This window comes from Choloepus didactylus, chromosome 24, assembly GCF_015220235.1.
Source record: "Choloepus didactylus isolate mChoDid1 chromosome 24, mChoDid1.pri, whole genome shotgun sequence".
Classification (NCBI taxonomy): domain Eukaryota; kingdom Metazoa; phylum Chordata; class Mammalia; order Pilosa; family Megalonychidae; genus Choloepus; species Choloepus didactylus.
In genome coordinates, this window is record NC_051330.1 from 22,070,464 (window position 1) to 22,089,511 (window position 19,048).

The window sequence follows — 19,048 nt, forward strand, 5'->3', positions numbered from 1 at the left end:
TTCCTGAGATAAGGCTGTTAAGCCTTGTAAAATTTTGGTGATAGTTTCATTGGGTGCCATATTATTGGGCTGAATGTGCAACAACTTCCCCCAGTCATAACACAGAAACCTCCCTTTTCAGCTAGCATCATGTCTAGAGCCATTCTATTTACCCATGCCATTTGGCTAGTGGCATCTGACTGTTCTGCTAGTCCCTTAATGACATACCTGGTATAGTTGATAAATATTTGCTGATTATATTAGATATAATTGATCCAATCCACATTTTTATTGACAGTGACCCACCTGAATAAGAACAATTCAGTTCCTGCAGCCACTTGATTTCTAGCTTTAAACTCATTTGGAACTCCCCAAGGAACCCCTATACTATCTAAATAAATTCTTTCATCAAAGGAACCAGGTATATTTCATACATTTTTCTTATCTCTTTTGCCTTGGGTTGGTGCTTTTTCTTTGCTTTCAAATTCCAGGGTGAATGAGATAGCCAATTGAACCAGAGTACAAGTTCCTCCCCACTTTTCAGGTAGTGTTGGCTGGAGGATGCCCTCCCTGCAGTACCACCAGAGGTCTGCTCAGGGTATAGTTAGTTAGGCTGAAGAAGTTGCCAGTAATATCCTTACTCATGTTCCACACTCATGTACACAAGGCCATGGTTCCAAGATCCTGGAGCCCTTCTTCCCATCCAGAGAGACAAGTGGAATGGTTTCTGGGACCAAGGTGAGAAGCTGGTATGGCCTTGACACTTCCCTTCCAGACTGGAGGGAAAAGGGAGAACAACATATTACAACTTTCACCAGTGGTAGCATTTTGAAAGAGAGGTATTATACATTTAAACTCCTTTTCATGCTTTTCCATAACCAAGAGGAAGGGCACAATTTGAGCAGTAGTTCAGCCTGTTGCACAAGCATAACAGTTGCTTTTGTTTAGAACCTGGATGGTATATTTGACCCATTCTACCCAGGCATTTGACTCTCCATAGCCTGTCTTTATTTCTATGGTCTTCTTTAAGTTTCTGCTCTTAAGTACTCTAATGACCTTGGGGTCATTTTGAATTGGAGAGTTGGACTCCAGGCAAGTTCCCCTTAATGGTTTTCCTTCTGTTGTGGGTGAGACCCATCCCTTATACTATGTTGTCCACCAGACAGCATTCCAAGAGTAACAGGGGTCAGGTGACTCATAAGTTATACTCCCAAATTTTCACCCCCCAGCAGTCTTGCTATTTGGACAGTCTGCCCACATAAATACTTATATTCCTCCCTCAGTTGTCACTGATGTTCTAGATCTCCTCAGTTAACTACTTGACAAGCACCAAACTTTAGAGTTTTGGACTCTAAGCCATTGACTATGTTTGTAAACAAATTTAGCAGAACCTGTTACACCTTGAATATGGAACATTATGATCAGTACAAGCAATTTCATGATTAAGCTATACAAAGGGCACAATGCAAACACAGGATTCAATACAGCCCCTCCTCCCTTCCTAATATGCTTTTTCAACTATCGAATTTTTAGAGTGATCCTTAGGGAATCTGAGGTGGGAGTCACTCTCCAGGATTTGGGTTGAGTTTTTGGGTACTTATTAGGCTCAGGCACTGAGCCATGTGTAATGAGTCCAGCCTCTTTCTGCTGTTTAGACTGCCATCTCAGTCATCAGTAAGATCTGATAGGGTCCTTCCCAGAGTGGTTGAAGTCTGGATTCCCTACATGACTTGATTAGGACCCAGCTGCTTGGCTGATACTGATGAGTAGCAAATTCAAGAGGTGGGGTCTGAGCCAACAATCCATGGTGCCTGAGAGATGATAAAGTAGAATACAAGGCCAGTATATAATTTTTAAGGAAAAGATCCTTCATGTCTAGGGAGGTGAGCTCTCCAGTACTCCCAGGGAAAGGCAAACCAAAAAGCATTTCATAAAGGGAAATTCTCAGTTCTTTTCTAGGGGTGGTCCTGATTCTTAGCAGGGCTATGGGTAAGCACTTGATCCAGGGTAACTTTGTTTCCAAAACTAATTTAGAAAGATGTTTCTTTAAGGTTTGATTCATTCTGTCCACTATCCCAGAGGATGACAGATGCTGGGGAGTGTGGAAGTCCCAAGTAACACCCAGGCTTCCCATTATGTTCTGCAACACACAGAAGGTAAAGTGGCTGCCATTTTCAGAGTCTATATTTTCCACTAACCCATAATGGGGGATGATTTGTCCAAAGATAACTTTAGAGATTCTCAATGCTGTGACTGAGGATAGAGGGTAGGCTCCCATGCATCTGATGAGATGGTCTACAATCACCAAAATACACTTTAAACAACAGCCTTGGGGTATTTCAGTGTACAAATTATGCACCATTAACATCCAAAATGCCTAAGTACTAAATCACACATGGCTTGTACCCTTTCCAATGACTCCCCTGGTGTAAAACTGCTAATACCTCCTTCAGGTACAGACACTCCTGAACTCATTTGCATGAAGAGCAGTAAGAATTTACAAATATTTAAGGCTATTTACTGGCTAAAAAGTATGGAACAATTAGACTAATGAACCCAAAAGTATCACCATTCTTAAATACCCACTTAAAATCTAGTGTTAACACACCTAGTTTAGTGATGCCTGAATATACCTGATTCACATATATATATACACCTTGAACACACACACAAGATTTGCTGTCAGATGAGTAATAACCCACTTTCCAGGGAGATGAGGACAAGTCTTGGTGTGTGGCATTTGAAAATATATGTGGTGTCTCTATTCCCATAGCAACCTGGCATCCCAATGCAGAGCTGGGAAGAGATGTGCACCACTCACTGTCCTAAGTTTGTTTGATTCAGCTTTAGTGAACCTCAACCCATTTTACAGGAGCATGTGCATATAATCCACTTGCACTTTGAGTATGAACCTTTTGCTTTTGCCCAAAATATATCAGCAAAACAATCACAAGAACACACATAGCCCCATATATATCTGGAACACAGACAGACACATATAACTTATATACACACCCATAACCATACAAAACATGCACACATTATAGCTATTTATAGGCATGTACAACCAACACACTACTATTACATATACACAGAAAACCTCTACACAGTCTTTTTCACTTTTCTCATTCTTCACACTATCATGAACTGGCACGCAATTGCCCAGATCTAGAGTACACACAAACTAGTATACACTAAAAGGACACAAAGAAATAGCTCCAGTTTACTATAGATGAACAGACAGGAAATTTCTGCAAAGTCCTAAATCATACACTGACAAACTCCCACAGCTCCAAAGACTCCTACATAATTATATTACATGCTTTTATTACATACAAATACAATTATCCCACATCCCTGTGTAAACATACAACCCAAACTTCAATTAGATACATGAATTTTTAACTCAGAATGTATCCAAATACAGTCCTAGAAAATGTGCATATAAATTCCCATGCACCCTGATACAAACATTAATGAAATTTAAACAAAACTTCTATGTGCCTTAGACTTAATTACACAACACATTAAAATATGCAAATGTATTCACCAGTACCTATTCAGCCCCAGATGACTTAAGTATATGAATATAGAATTATGCAAACCTCTTGCTAAAAACCCCCTTCTTTCTTTTTAACAGCCCCAAACTACTCTCTCTCACCTGTTTCCTCCCTGCCTTGTAGACTCTCTTAATAACTCCTCAAATAGCTTATCCAGCCAGTCATCCATTTTATGAATCTTTTCTGAATATTAGGCCAAAATCCCTTTATTTGGCTGACCTTTAGCATTTCCTGGGCCACAGGATCATTACAATCCATTCCTGAGTATTCCCTCACCTGGTCTCAATCTTCACAGGTAAACTGAAAGGAAAACAGAGTTTAAGGGACAAAAACAATTCCTAAAAACAACAGAGCAAACCCCATTAGATTTCAAAGTCTGAGAGTCATTTACAGAACAATTTTGTATACTTGGGGCTTGAGAGAGCAGGAGTCCAACCCTTTCCAAAGTTTTTAATGGCAGCCCTTTTCTCTTCAAATGGTGGGGTGAGTACTCCAACATATCCACATGTTGGGGAGACCAACTTTTTGGCCCCACCCTCCTCAAACATCAGGGTGCCACTCAGATTCTGCTTCTCTGGGGCAAAAGCTCTACCCTCTCTGAACAGTGGGGTGGGGTCCAGGTTCTCCTCAATCTCCTGGGAATGTGCTCCATCCTCTCTGGGGCCTGGGGTGGCAAAAGTCTTCCAGAGCACTGAGACAGAAGGCCCACCCTCAACCTCTGGGGCAATCTCACCCTTTCCATGCATGTGGGCTACTACCCTCTCCCAGCCTGAGATCACTTGATTCCAGATCTCAACCTCCATGGCTATTGGGGATTTGGGTATGACCAATTTTATTTTGGGCAGATTCTGCCTCTCCCTTTCTCTCATAGTTGTCCTCTTTGCCATTCCCCTCTCTTCTCCTGTAAAGGGGATATTTAGTATGGACTTAAGTTCAGATCATATATGTAAACTGGGGTCTAAGAATTTATTTAATTGTTCAGCTAGCCTTGCTGGGTCTTTCGTTAATGGTTCTCACTCTACTTTCCTTAGGAGCCTCCAGAAACAGAAACTTTTGGATATACCTCTTACTTTGTTTTAATTCTTTTCTTAACTGTTGATGGGTTGTAACCAGTGGAGCAATCAGCACTGACTGGCTCTCTGATTGCCCAGGGTCATAGACTGGTCCCACCAAATCCCAAGGTTTCAATGGTTTCTGCCCCAGTGAGGGAGGGGAGACATAAGATGGGGGATTTCTTATCCCAGGTTTTAGTTTCTAAAGAATCTGGGGTTTTAAGTTTTATGCGATAAAAACTGGTCTCCTTTCACTGCAGGCAGCACATGGCATACTTATATTTCTCCTTGGAAAAAGGTTTCTTTCATTAACATTATGCATGAGGTTGGCACAGAGCCAACCATTATCTGCCCCATATTTTGGCCAGAATACATCTGGAGGTAAAATGCTTTCTTTTGTCTAAATGTAACAACAATATTTGATCATTTTTCTTTTATCCTTTCCCCTGGTCCAATCACTTTCAGCCCAATGTTTCAACATGTTCCCCATTGGACTATTTAGAGGAATATTCCTGGGGGACCCTAAAGGTTCCCCCTTCCCTTTATTCCTGGCCAGCTGACTGCCTCTATTCCCCATTCTGAGTCTTGCCTGAGCATCTTTCCCTCAGGATCAGATTCAGGCTCATCAGAGTGTCCCCATTCTGAGTCTTGTCTTGACATCTTTTCCTTAGGATCAGCCTCAGACTCATCAGAATGTTCCAACCTCCAGGGTAATACTTATACCTTTTTTTCTTACCTTGGCCTATGCATAGAATTGCCTGGTTGCTGTTGAGGCATGTTTTTCCATCCCCTTTTCTTGTCCACAATCCACAGACCAAAGCATGTGCTCATGGGTCTCACCAGAAGTCAGAAGCAGTCCCCCAGCAATGTTGTCCAAGGCCACTCAAACAGCAGGGCACACCTTCCCTTCCTCTATCCTGGGGGTCCCCCTCAATGCTTCAAATTCTGGATGAGCTCTCAAGTTGTTAGAAACAAGTATTATACCTTGAAAATGTTCACCTGGTTGTGGAGGAGAAAAGATTTTATTCATGATTTTGCAAGAATGGACACAGAGCCAGAAACATGGCACATGCATGGAATGATAGAAGACAGCAAAAATTTATATCCTATGCCTAAATGCAAGTCCCTCCCCTGATTCTCCATTGGCTTGATTCTCCAGAGGGTACAGTCTATCTGAGAGAGCTAACTAGTCTGCCTTTGGGATTTTGAATTGTACAGCCTATCCAAGAAAGCTTATCCAGTTTAAATTTCCCACTGAGTGTTCCTGTCTTTGACCATACCCCCACATTCTTTTATATTCCACTAACCCTGGTTATATTTCCCACATAAGGAACTGGCACTGATTCTAGACTTACATCATGGTGCACTCTATTTTTCCTTCCTCTGACTACAGGGCTAGTTTAAGCCACCTCTTCCACCCAATCTCCATTTTCTCTATTCCATGTGGTCTTTATGTGAAAGATAAACTTAATCCTTTCTTACAGATTCAGTAAACCAAGTAGACCTAACAGACATATATAAAACACTTCACCAAACAAAAACAGAACACACATTCTTCTCAAGTGTACAAGGATCATTCTCCAAGATAGACCATATGTTGGGTCACAAAACAGGTATTAATAAATTAAAAAAATATTGAAATCATGCAATGTATATTTTCTGACCCCAAAAGAAAGAAGATAGAAATCAATAATAGAGGGAGAAATGGAAAGATCACAAATACATGGAAATTAAACAACATACTCTTTTTAAAATGCAATTTTATTGATATGTTCACACACCATACAATCCTTCCAAAGTGTACAATTATTGGCTTACAGTATCATCATTTAGTTTTGCATTCATCACCAAAATTTTAGAACAATTTCATTACTCCGAAAAAGAAAAAAGATAAAAATATAAATGTAAAAGAACACCCAAAATATCCCATACCCCTTACTCCCTATTATTTATATATTTTTGTCTTTATTTTATTACTCATATGCACATACACTGATAAGGGGAGTGTCTGCCACAACGTTTTCACAATCACAGTCCCAAGATCAAAGCTATATAGTTATACAATCATCAAAAATCAAGTCTACTGGATTACAGTTATATAGATCCAGATGTTTCCTTCTAGCTATTCCAATATACTAGAACTCTAAAGGAATATCTATATAATGTATAATAATAGCCTCCAGAATCACCTTTCCACTCTATTTGAAATCTCTTAGCCACTAAAACTTCAGTTTATTTTGTTTCTTTTCTCTGTTTTGGTCAAGAAGACATTCTCAATCCCACAATTTCAGGAAGAGGCTTATCTCTTGAAGTCATGTCCCATGTTGCCAGGGAGAATCACATCCCTGATAATCATGTCCCACAAAAGGGAGAAGGTAGTGAATTTATTTGCGGGACCACATACTCTTAAACAACCAATGGGTTAAAGAGGAAATCAGAAGTGAAATTAGAAAATAAATTGAGGTGAATGAAAAGGAAAACAAAACATACCAAAACTTATGGGATGCAGCAAGGGCAGTGCTGAGAGGGGAATTTTTAGCTCTAAATGCTTACATTAAAAAAAAGAATGACTTCACATCAGAGACCTTACCTTAAATGAGGAAAAACTAGAAAAAGAAGAGCAAACTAAATCCAAAATTAACATAAGGAAGGAAATATCAAAGATTAGAGTGGAGATAAGTGAAATACAAAAAAAGAAACAATGGAATTGACAAAACCAAAAGTTGGTTCTTGAAAAGGTGAATAAAATTGACAAACCTTTAGCTACACTGACAAAACAGAATAGGGAGGATAAAATTAACAAATATAAGAAATGAGAATGTAGGCATTACTACCAATCCCACTGAAATAAAAAGGTTTATAAGATGAGTGACTGTATGCCCATAAATTAGATAACCCAGAGGAAATGGACAAATTCTTGGTAACATAAAAATTACCTACAGTGACTTAAGGACAAATAGAAGTTTTCAACAAAGAAATTATTAATAAATAGATTATATCAATGAATAAAATCCTCCCAGTATAGAAAAGACCAAGGCCAGATGGCTACAAAAGAGAATTATACCATGTTTTCAAAGTGACAACTCCAGTTCTGTTCAAACTCTTCCAAAAAATTGAATAAGAGGGATCACTCCCTATCTCATTCCATAAGACCAATATCACAGTCATACAAAAGGTAAGTTACCACAAGAAACTAAAACTACAGGCCAACATCTCTTATGAATATATATGCAAACATCCTAAAAAATGCTAGCAAACAACATCCAACAGCATATTAAAAGAATTGTGCATCATGATCAAGTAGGATTTATCCCTGGTATGAAATGTTGGTTGAACATAGAAAAATCAATTAATGTAATAGACCACAATAACAGAATGAAGGACAAAAACCATGTGATCATCACAATTCATGCAGAAAAGGCATTTGACAAAATGTATCAGCATTTCTTTATAAAACCACTTAGAACACTAAGAATAGAAGGAAAATTCCTCAGCATGATAAAAGACATATATAAAATGCCAACAGTGAACATCCTAATTAATGGTGAAAGACTGAAAGTTTTCCTTCTAAGATCAGGAACAGAAAATTATGCCTACTGTGTCTAATGCTGTTCAACTTTATGCTGGAAGTTCTTGCCGGAGCCATTAGGAAAGAAAAAGAAATGAAAGGAATCCATATTGGAAATGAAGGAGGAAAACTTTTCATATTTGCAGCTGATAAGATACTATATACAGAAAATCATGAAAAATCAACAACAAAGCTACTAGATCTAATAAATGAAATCAGCACACCAGAGGGGTACAAGATCAAGACCCAAAAATCAGTAGTATGTCTATACACAAGCAAAGAAAAATTGTAAGAAAAAAATCAAGGAAAAATTTCCATTCACAATCATAAATAAAAAATCATGTATCAAGAAATTAACTTAACAAAGGATATGAAGAACTTGTACACAGAGAACTAAAAAAAAAAACACATTGGTAAAAGTGATTTTAAAACACCTAAATAAATAGAAGTATATTCCATGTTCATGTATTGGAAGACTAAATATCATTAAGATGGCAAAACTATCCAAAGTAATTTAAAGATTCAGTGTCTCATCAAAATTCCAACTAACTTCTATTCTGAAATGGAAAAGGCAATCATCAAATATATATGGAATTGTAAGTGATCCTGAATAACTAAAGCCATCTTGACAAGGAAGGTTGAAGGACTCACACTTTCTGATTTTAAGGCTTACTAAAAAGCCACAAGAATCAAAACAGCATGATGCTGTCAAAAAGAAAGACATCTAAACCAGTGGAATACAATTTAGAGATCAGAAATCCACCCTCACAGTTAAGGCCAATTGATTTTTTGTTGTTGTTTGTTTTTTCAACAGTATTTTTTTTATTAAATTCAATTTTACTGAGATACATTCACACACCATACAATCATCCATGGTATACAATCAACAGTCCACAGTATGATAACATAGTTACACATTCAACACCACAATCTATCTCTGAATATTTTCCTTACATCAGAAAGAACCAGAACAAGAATAAAAAATAAAAGTGAAAAAAGAACACCCAAATCATCCCCTACATCCCACCCCATTTGTCCTTTAGTTTTTATCCCCATTTATGTACTCATCCATACACTAGATAAAGGGGGTGTGATCCACAAGGTCTTCACAATCACACTGTCACCCCTCATAATCTATATTATTGTATAATTGTCTTCAGGAGTCCAGACTGCTGGGTTGGAGTTTGGTAGTTTCAAGTTTTTACTTCTAGCCATTCCAATGCATTAAAACCTAAGAGGTGTTATCTATATGATGCATAAGAATGTCCACCAGAGTGACTTCTGGACTCCATTTGAAATCTCTCAGTGACTGAAACTATTTTGTCTCATTTTGCATCCCCCTTTTGGTCAAGAAGATACTCTCACTCCCACAATGCCAGGTCCACATTCATCCCTGGGAGTCATATTCTGCATTGCCAGGGAGATTTACACCCCTGGGAGTTGGGTCCCACGTAGGGGGGAGGACAGCAAGTTCACCTGTCGAGGTGGCTCAGTTACAGAGAGAGAGGCCCACATCGGAGCAACAAAGAGATACTCAGGGGGAGACTCTTAGGCATAATTATATGCAAGTTTAGCCTCTCCTTTGCAGTAACGAGCTTCGTAAGGGCAAGTCCCATGATCGAGGGCTCAGCACATCAAACCGTCAGTTCCAATGTTTGTGACAACATCAACAACAGTCCAGGAGAGGATGTCCAACACATCCGCACCTTCCCCCAGATTCTCAGGGCTAGAGAGGGGGAGGCTGTAAATATATTTTTTATTATCTGCCCAAATTACTCTGGGATGTGTCACTATTTCCCTCCAGCCTATACTAACTTACCGTATCTCACTTCCTATTCAAAGTTCCATGCAGTTGTGGTATTTGAACAAATCAACTGCAGAGTTGTACCATTTAGAAAATTTAGATCCTGTACCAAATAGATATCTCTTCCCTTGGTCTCATATGGAAGTTGAAGTTTTAAAACACAGTCAGTTTTTACCTTTACCCTTTGGCCTGGCTTGCCCTGGTCTTAACCAGACCTGCTTCATTCATATCACTAATTGAAGTCTGGGCTCTTTTTAAGCTTTTTTTTTTTTTTTTTTTTTTTTTTTAACAGTGGCTGTATGCACTAATACTGACATTCATATCTGCCAAGCTCTAGCTCTGAGTTTCAGGTGTCTCAGAGATGAGCATTGTTCCAGAGGCCAATCAGGTTATACGCTAAGGGATCAGCATCTCAAAGTTTAGAGATAGGCATTACAATTCAAGATAGAGTTAACTGCTGTAAGAGCTTACAATCTAGGGACTATTACAATAATTATGTCCATGTTAGGCTATGTTCTAAGATTCAATTCTGAGTTTACACATTGTAGTTAGTCCATATTGGTGAGGCATTAATGTGTTTGCCTTTATTTCTGGTGTACTTCATTCAAATACTGTGTACAAGATCCACTCACCTCGTTGTGTGTCTCACAGCTTCACTCCTTCTTGTAGTTTCTCAATGTTCCACTGTATGTGTACACCACAGTCCACCATTCCATTCTTCAGTCAATGTACCCTTAGGTCATCTGCACCCTTTGCAAATCATGATTACTGCCCCCATGAACACCAGATTGCAAACGTCCATTCATGTCTCTGCTCTCAGATCTTCAAATGGCATACCCCATAAAGAGGTTGCAGGACCTTTTGGTCCCCACATACTTAACTTTTTGTGGAACAACCGCACTGGCCTTCAGAAAGGCTACACCATTCTACCTGCTCATCAGCAGTAGATAGGTACATTCCTCTCATCATGTTTTCTCCAACACTTTTACGCCTATATATATATTTTCCCACAACTTTCCAGAGTTATATTCACATACCATACATTTATCCACAGTGTACAATCAGCTGTTCATGGTATCATCGTAAATTTGTACATTTATCACCACAATGAGCACTTGAACATATTGAATACCACAAGAAAATTGTTTTTTTAGCAATAAGAAAAAAATGATAAAAAGAAAAATAACATGTCATACAATACAATATAATAGTAAGGACAGCAAATAACACCACTACCAAGAATCCCATATTCCTCCCCTACATCCCCCTCTCATATACATTTAGCACTGGCATATTGACTTTGTTACATTTAATGGAGGTATATTACAATGTTACTGTTGACCATAGACTCCAGTTTGCTTTGATTATGTTTTTTCCTGAATACCATCCCTTTTTCAACTCTCTACATGGTTGACATTCATTTGCTCTCCCACATGCAAAAACATTTTTATATTTGTATATTTATTAACAGTCATTGGCCACTCCAGTTTCTGCCAAGTTATACAGTCTCAGTCTTTATCATCTATCTTTACCTCTGATAAGGTGGCAAAGATGTTTCAATTGGGAAAGAAATACTGCTGGGAAAACTGGATCTCCATTTGCAAAAATAAGGAGGAACTCTATCTTATATCATAAACAGAAATCAACACAAAATAGATCAAAGACCTTAATATAAGAGACAGAGCTATCACATTCCCAGAAGAAAATGTAAGGAGCATCTTCAGGTCCTTGTGTTAAGCAATGGTTTCTTAGACTTCACACCCCATGCACAGGCAACAAAAGAAATAATAGATAAATGGGACATTATCAAAATTGAAAACATTTGTTCCTCAAAGGACTTCATCATGCAATTAAAATCATCAACCAGTAAAATGGGAGAATATATTCAGAAATGACATATCTGATAAAGGTTTAATATAAAGAATATATTAAAAAGTCCTCCAGCTTAAGAACAAAAAGGAAACAACCAAATTTTTTAAATAGGCAAAATACTTGAACAGACATTTCTCCAAAGATATTCAAATGGCTAGAAAGTATATGAAAATATGCTTAACATCATTAGCTACAAGGGAAATGCAAATCAAAACCACAGTGAGATATCATTTCACTTCTATTAGAATGAATGCTATTCAAAAACAGAAAATAACAAGTGTTGGAGAGAATGTTGATAAATAAGAACACTCATTCATGGCAATTGGCAATGTAAAATGGTGCAGCTGCTATGGAAGAGAATTTGGTGGTTTTTCAGAAGGCTAAGCATAGAATTACCACATGACACAGAAATCATACTACTAGGTGCATACCACAAATATTTGAAATCAGGGATTCAAATATTTTCACACTGACTTTTATAGGGGCACTATTCACAATCACCAAAAGATGTAACCAACCCCAGTGTCCATCAACCAATGAATGGATAAATAAAATGGAGTATATAAATACAATGGAATGTTTTTCAGCTGTAAAAGGGAATGAAGTCATGATACATGTTACAAGACTGATGAAACTGAAAGACATCATGTTGAGTGAAAGAAGCCAGGCACAAAAGGACACATCTTCTATGACATCACTGATTTGAAACAATTAGAATAAAGAAATTCATATTGTCAGAATCTAGAATATAGTTTACCAGGGGAGAGGGTGGGGACAGGGAATGCAAGTTAAGGCTTAGAATGTATAGGGTTACTACTCAGAATGATGGAAATGTTTTGGTAACAGATGGTGGTGATGGTAGCATAACATTGCAATTAACAGCACTGAAATATTTATCTGAATATGATTAAAAATCAAAATGTTGGATTGTTTATATGGTAACAATAAATTTTTTTAAAAAAATCCATGTAAATACCCTACACAATGAACCCTAAGTTAAACCATGGGCTCTAATTAATATTATAATTATAGATATGCACTATAATCAACTGTAACCCATGTTACACAACAATGCAAGTTGTTTGTAAGGTACCCTGTATTTTATACTTGAATGTTCTGTAAACCCACAACTTCTTTAATAAGGAGAAAATGCCAAATACAAATACTGAAAGCAGTGAGAGAAAAGTGATTCATCATTTACAAACCATCTGAATAAGACAAAGTTCCAATTTGCCATAGCAGAGAGAAAGCAATAGTATGATATATTTGAGGTACTAAAAGAAAGCATGGCCAATCCCAAATTCTCTATCCAGCAAAATCACATTTCAAAAATGTGGATAAATTAAAGGTACATTTTTCTTCACAGGTAAATGCAAATTGAGAGAGAAACTGTTCCCAAAAGACCCGGCCTACAAGAAATGCTAAAGGGGAGATCCAAGATGGCAGATTAGGAGAGACAGGACAACATTCTCCTCCATGAAAAACACTAAATAAAGGAGAGAAAGTGCCCCAGAATAGCAGTTCCAGGGTTCTACTGGCTGGAAAAGGTTGGCTACATCCACAGTGACTGTGCACTTGGAGAAACTGACAGACTGTGTTTGGAATCAAGTGGGTGCTTGAAGCTGCTAGGGAAATGGCAGTTAAGCCACACCATGATGGGGAGCAACCAGGGGTCAGCATTTGGAGACAGGTGAGTTTAAAAAACCAGAAAGTGGCTGAGGATCCATCAGCAAGAGCTGCAGTTGAGCATTGTGTGGCATGCCATCCATGCTCTGGGCATCTATCTCAGTGTCTGGCATGGGTGATAATCCTTTGCACACTTGCAGCTAATTCTCCTGGATCCAGGAATGGGCCACTGAAGCAGGTGGAAGACTGCAGAAGTGGGAAGATACCATGCCCCTTACAGCCATATTTTCAGTGGGCAGGGAGATGCCTCTACACAATACTATGGCTAAGAACTTCCCTTGGGGATTCTGCTCACCTGTGACAGCACACAGTTTTCCTCCACAGAGGCCCATTGAGTGCACAGATTAGAGGCAGGGATCCCACATCAAAGAGCCAAGAGCCCTACACCATTCCCAAGGAATTGTGGGCCCACAGCAGACACACTGTGGGGAATCTGAGCTGAAATGTTGGACACAAGCAACAGCCCCAGGATATTCCAGCCACAGCTCCAGGAATGGCTGGGAGTTATGGGCATTAAAGCTGATTTCCCTGTCTAACTGCACAGGGCACACCCCTGACCTCAGGGCCGATGGTCCCAATTGCACATGGAAAATTGGTGCACTGACTGAACCTCCACAAGGTTTGGCTCCCACTAGCTGCATAGACAAACTTGGGGAGAACTGGCTTGAGGTTAAGAGATGGCTCTGGGGTGCCATCTACTGGTAGATCAGGCAAAATGCACTCCCCTAAGCTGTAGCTCTGTAAAATTATAGATAATTGTTCAAATAAGTCTACATATTCTAAAAGAAACTTATTAAGATAAGAAAATGCCAAGAGCTTGAAACAACAGAAAATTTTAAAACATATGAAGAAACCAGAAGATACGGATAATCCAAATGCCCAAATCAAAAAACCAGAGGACACACAGAACTTGTAGCAATTAATCAAAGAATTAATCACATAAACCAATATCATGGCTCAAGATATGAAGGATGTCAAGAAGAGCATATAGGAGAACTTGCAGGAGTAAAAAGAAATAGATGAGCTTATGGAAATAAAAGAATCTCTTAATCAAGTTTAAAAGATTCTGGAGGGAGGAGGGCAAGATGGCAGACTGGAGAGCTGTATGTTTTAGTTACTCCTCCAGGAAAGTAGGTAGAAAGCCAGGAACTGCGTGGACTGGACACCACAAAGAAATCTGTCTTTGGGCATACTTCATACAACACTCATGAAAATGTCGAACTGCTGAGATCAGCGAAATCTGTAAGTTTTTGCGGCCAGGGGACCCGCGCCCCTCCCTGCCAGGCTCAGTCCATGGTAGGAGGGGCTGTCAGCTCCGGGAAGGAGAAGGGACAACTGCAGTGGCAGCCCTTATCGGAAACTCATTCTGCTGATCCAAACTCCAACCATAGATAGACTGAGACCAGACACCAGAGAATCTGAGAGCAGCCAGCCCAGCAGAGAGGAGACAGGCATAGAAAAAAAAAAAAACAACACGAAAAACTCCAAAATAAAAGCAGAGGATTTTTGGAGTTCTGGTGAACACAGAAAGGGGAAGGGCAGAGCTCAGGCCTTGAGGCGCATATGCAAATCCTGAAGAAAAGCTGATCTCTCTGCCCTGTGGACCTTTCCTTAATGGCCCTGGTTGCTTTGTCTATTAGCATTTCAATAACCCATTAGATCTCTGAGGAGGGCCCTTTTTTTTTTTTTTAATCCTTTTTTCTTTTTCTAAAACAATTACTCTAAGAAGCCCAATACAGAAAGCTTCAAAGACTTTCAATTTGGGCACATCAAGTCAAGAGCAGAACTAAGAGAGCTCTGAGACAAAAGGCAATAATCCAGTGGCTGAGAAAATTCACTAAACACCACAACTTCCCAAGAAAAGGGGGGTGTCCGCTCACAGCCACCATCCTGGTGGACAGGAAACACTCCTGCCCATTGCCAGCCCCATAGCCCAGAGCTGCCCCAGACAGCCCAGTGTGACGGAAGTGCTTCAAATAACAGGCACACACCACAAAACTGGGCATGGACATTAGCCTTCCCTGCAACCTCAGCTGATTGTCCCAGAGTTGGGAAGGTGGAGCAGTGTGAATTAACAAAGCCCCACTCACCCATCATTTGAGCAGACTGGGAGCCTCCCTACACAGCCCAGCAGCCCAGAACTGCCCTGGGGGGATGGCACTCAAAAGGGTAAAGGTCTAGGAAGAGTATTCAAAGAAATTGTTGAGGAAAACTTCCCAAATCTTCAAAACAACATAAATACACAAATCATAAATGCTCAGCGAACCCCAAATAGAATAAATCCAAATAAACCCACTCCGAGACATATACTGATCACACTCTCAAACACAGAAGAGAAGGAGCAAGTTCTGAAAGCAGCAAGAGAAAAGCAGTTCACCACATACAAAGGAAACAGCATAAGACTAAGTAGTGACTACTCAGCAGCCACCATGGAGGCAAGAAAGCAGTGGCGCGATGTATTTAAAATTCTGAGTGAGAAAAATTTCCAGCCAAGAATACTTTATCCAGCAAAGCTCTCCTTCAAATTTGAGGGAGAGCTTAAATTTTTCACAGACAAACAAATGCTGAGAGAATTTGCTAACAAGAGACCTGCCCTACTGGAGATACTAAAGGGAGCCCTACAGACAGAGAAACAAAGACAGGACAGAGAGACTTGGAGAAAGGTTCAGTACTAAAGAGATTCGGTATGGGTACAATAAAGGATATTAATAGAGAGAGGGAAAAATATGGCAAACATAAACCAAAGGATAAGATGGCCGATTCAAGAAATGCCTTCACGGTTATAACGTTGAATGTAAATGGATTAAACTCCCCAATTAAAAGATATAGATTCACAGAATGGATAAAAAAAAATGAACCATCAATATGTTGCATACAAGAGACTCATCTTAGACACAGGGACACAAAGAAACTGAAAGTGAAAGGATGGAAAAAAATATTTCATGCAAGCTACAGCCAAAAGAAAGCAGGTGTAGCAATATTAATCTCAGATAAAATAGACTTCAAATGCAGGGATGTTTTGAGAGACAAAGAAGGCCACTACATACTAATAAAAGGGGCAATTCAGCAAGAAGAAATAACAATCGTAAATGTCTATGCACCCAATCAAGGTGCCACAAAATACATGAGAGAAACACTGGCAAAACTAAAGGAAGCAATTGATGTTGCCACAATAACATCACTCTCTCCTATACACAGATCGACCAGACAGAAGACCAATAAGGAAATTGAAAACCTAAACAATCTCATAAATGAATTAGATTTAACAGACATATACAGGACATAACATCCCAAATCACCAGGATACACATACTTTTCTAGTGCTCACGGAACTTTCTCCAGAATAGATCATATGCTAGGACATAAAACAAGCCGCAATAAATTTAAAAAGATTGAAATTATTCAAAGCACATTCTCTGACCACAATGGAATACAACTAGAAGTCAATAACCATCAGAGACTTAGAAAATTCACAAATACCTGGAGGTTAAACAACACACTCCTAAACAATCAGTGGGTTAAAGAAGAAATAGCAAGAGAAATTGCTAAATATATAGAGACGAATGAAAATGAGAACACAACATACCAAAATCTATGGGATGCAGCAAAAGCAGTGCTAAGGGGGAAATTTATAGCACTAAATGCATATATTAAAAAGGAAGAAAGAGCCAAAATCAAAGAACTAATGGATCAACTGAAGAAGCTAGGAAATGAACAGCAAACCAATCCTAAACCAAGTAGAAGAAAAGAAATAACAAGGATTAAAGCAGAAATAAATGACATACAGAACAAAAAAATAATAGAGAGGATAAATATCACCAAAAGTTGGTTCTTTGAGAAGATCAACAAGATTGACAAGCCCCTAGCTAGACTGACAAAATCAAAAAGAGAGAAGACCCATATAAACAAAATAATGAATGAAAAAGGTGACATAACTGCAGATCCTGAAGAAATTAAAAAAATTATAAGAGGATATTATGAACAACTGTATGGCAACAAACTGGACAATGTAGAAGAAATGGACAATTTCCTGGAAACATATGAACAACCTAGACTGACCAGAGAAGAAATAGAAGACCTCAACCAACCCATCACAAGCAAAGAGATCCAATCAGTCATCAAAAATCTTCCCACAAATAAATGCCCAGGGCCAGATGGCTTCACAGGGGAATTCTACCAAACTTTCCAGAAAGAACTGACACCAATCTTACTCAAACTCTTTCAAAACATTGAAGAAAAGGGAACACTACCTAACTCATTTTATGAAGCTAACATCAATCTAATACCAAAACCAGGCAAACATGCTACAAAAAAGGAAAACTACCGGCCAATCTCCCTAATGAATATAGATGCAAAAATCTTCAAGAAAATACTTGCAAATCGAATCCAAAGACACATTAAAAAAATACACCATGACCAAGTGGGGTTCATTCCAGGCATGCAAGGATGGTTCAACATAAGAAAAACAATCAATGTATTACAACACATTAAAAACTCGAAAGGGAAAAATCAATTGATCATCTCAATAGATGCTGAAAAAGCATTTGACAAAATCCAACATCCCTTTTTGATAAAAACACTTCAAAAGGTAGGAATTGAAGGAAACTTCCTCAACATGATAAAGAGCATATATGAAAAACCCACAGCCAGCATAGTACTCAATGGTGAGAGACTGAAAGCCTTCCCTCTAAGATCAGGAACAAGACAAGGATGCCCGCTGTCACCACTGTTATTCAACATTGTGCTGGAAGTGCTAGCCACGGCAATCTGGCAAGACAAAGAAATAAAAGGCATCCAAATTGGAAAAGAAGAAGTAAAACTGTCATTGTTTGCAGACGATATGATCTTATATCTAGAAAACCCTGAGAAATCAACGATACACCTACTAGAGCTAATAAACAAATTTAGCAAAGTAGCGGGATACAAGATTAATGCACATAAGTCAGTAATGTTTCTATATGCTAGAAATGAACAAACTGAAGAGACACTCAAGAAAAAGATACCATTTTCAATAGCAACTAAAAAAATCAAGTACCTAGGAATAAACTTAACCAAAGATGTAAAAGACCTATACAAAGAAAACTACATAACTCTACTAAAAGAAATAGAAGGGGACCTTAAAAGATGGAAAAATATTCCATGTTCATGGATAGGAAGGCTAAATGTCATTAAGATGTCAATTCTACCCAAACTCATCTACAGATTCAATGCAATCCCAATCAAAATTCCAACAACCTACTTTGCAGACTTGGAAAAGCTAGTTATCAAATTTATTTGGAAAGGGAAGATGCCTCGAATTGCCAAAGACACTCTAAAAAAGAAAAACGAAGTGGGAGGACTTACACTCCCTGACTTTGAAGCTTATTATAAAGCCACAGTTGCCAAAACAGCATGGTACTGGCACAAAGATAGACATATAGATCAATGGAATCGAATTGAGAATTCAGAGACAGACCCTCAGATCTATGGCCGACTGATCTTTGATAAGGCCCCCAAAGTCACTGAACTGAGCCATGATGGTCTTTTC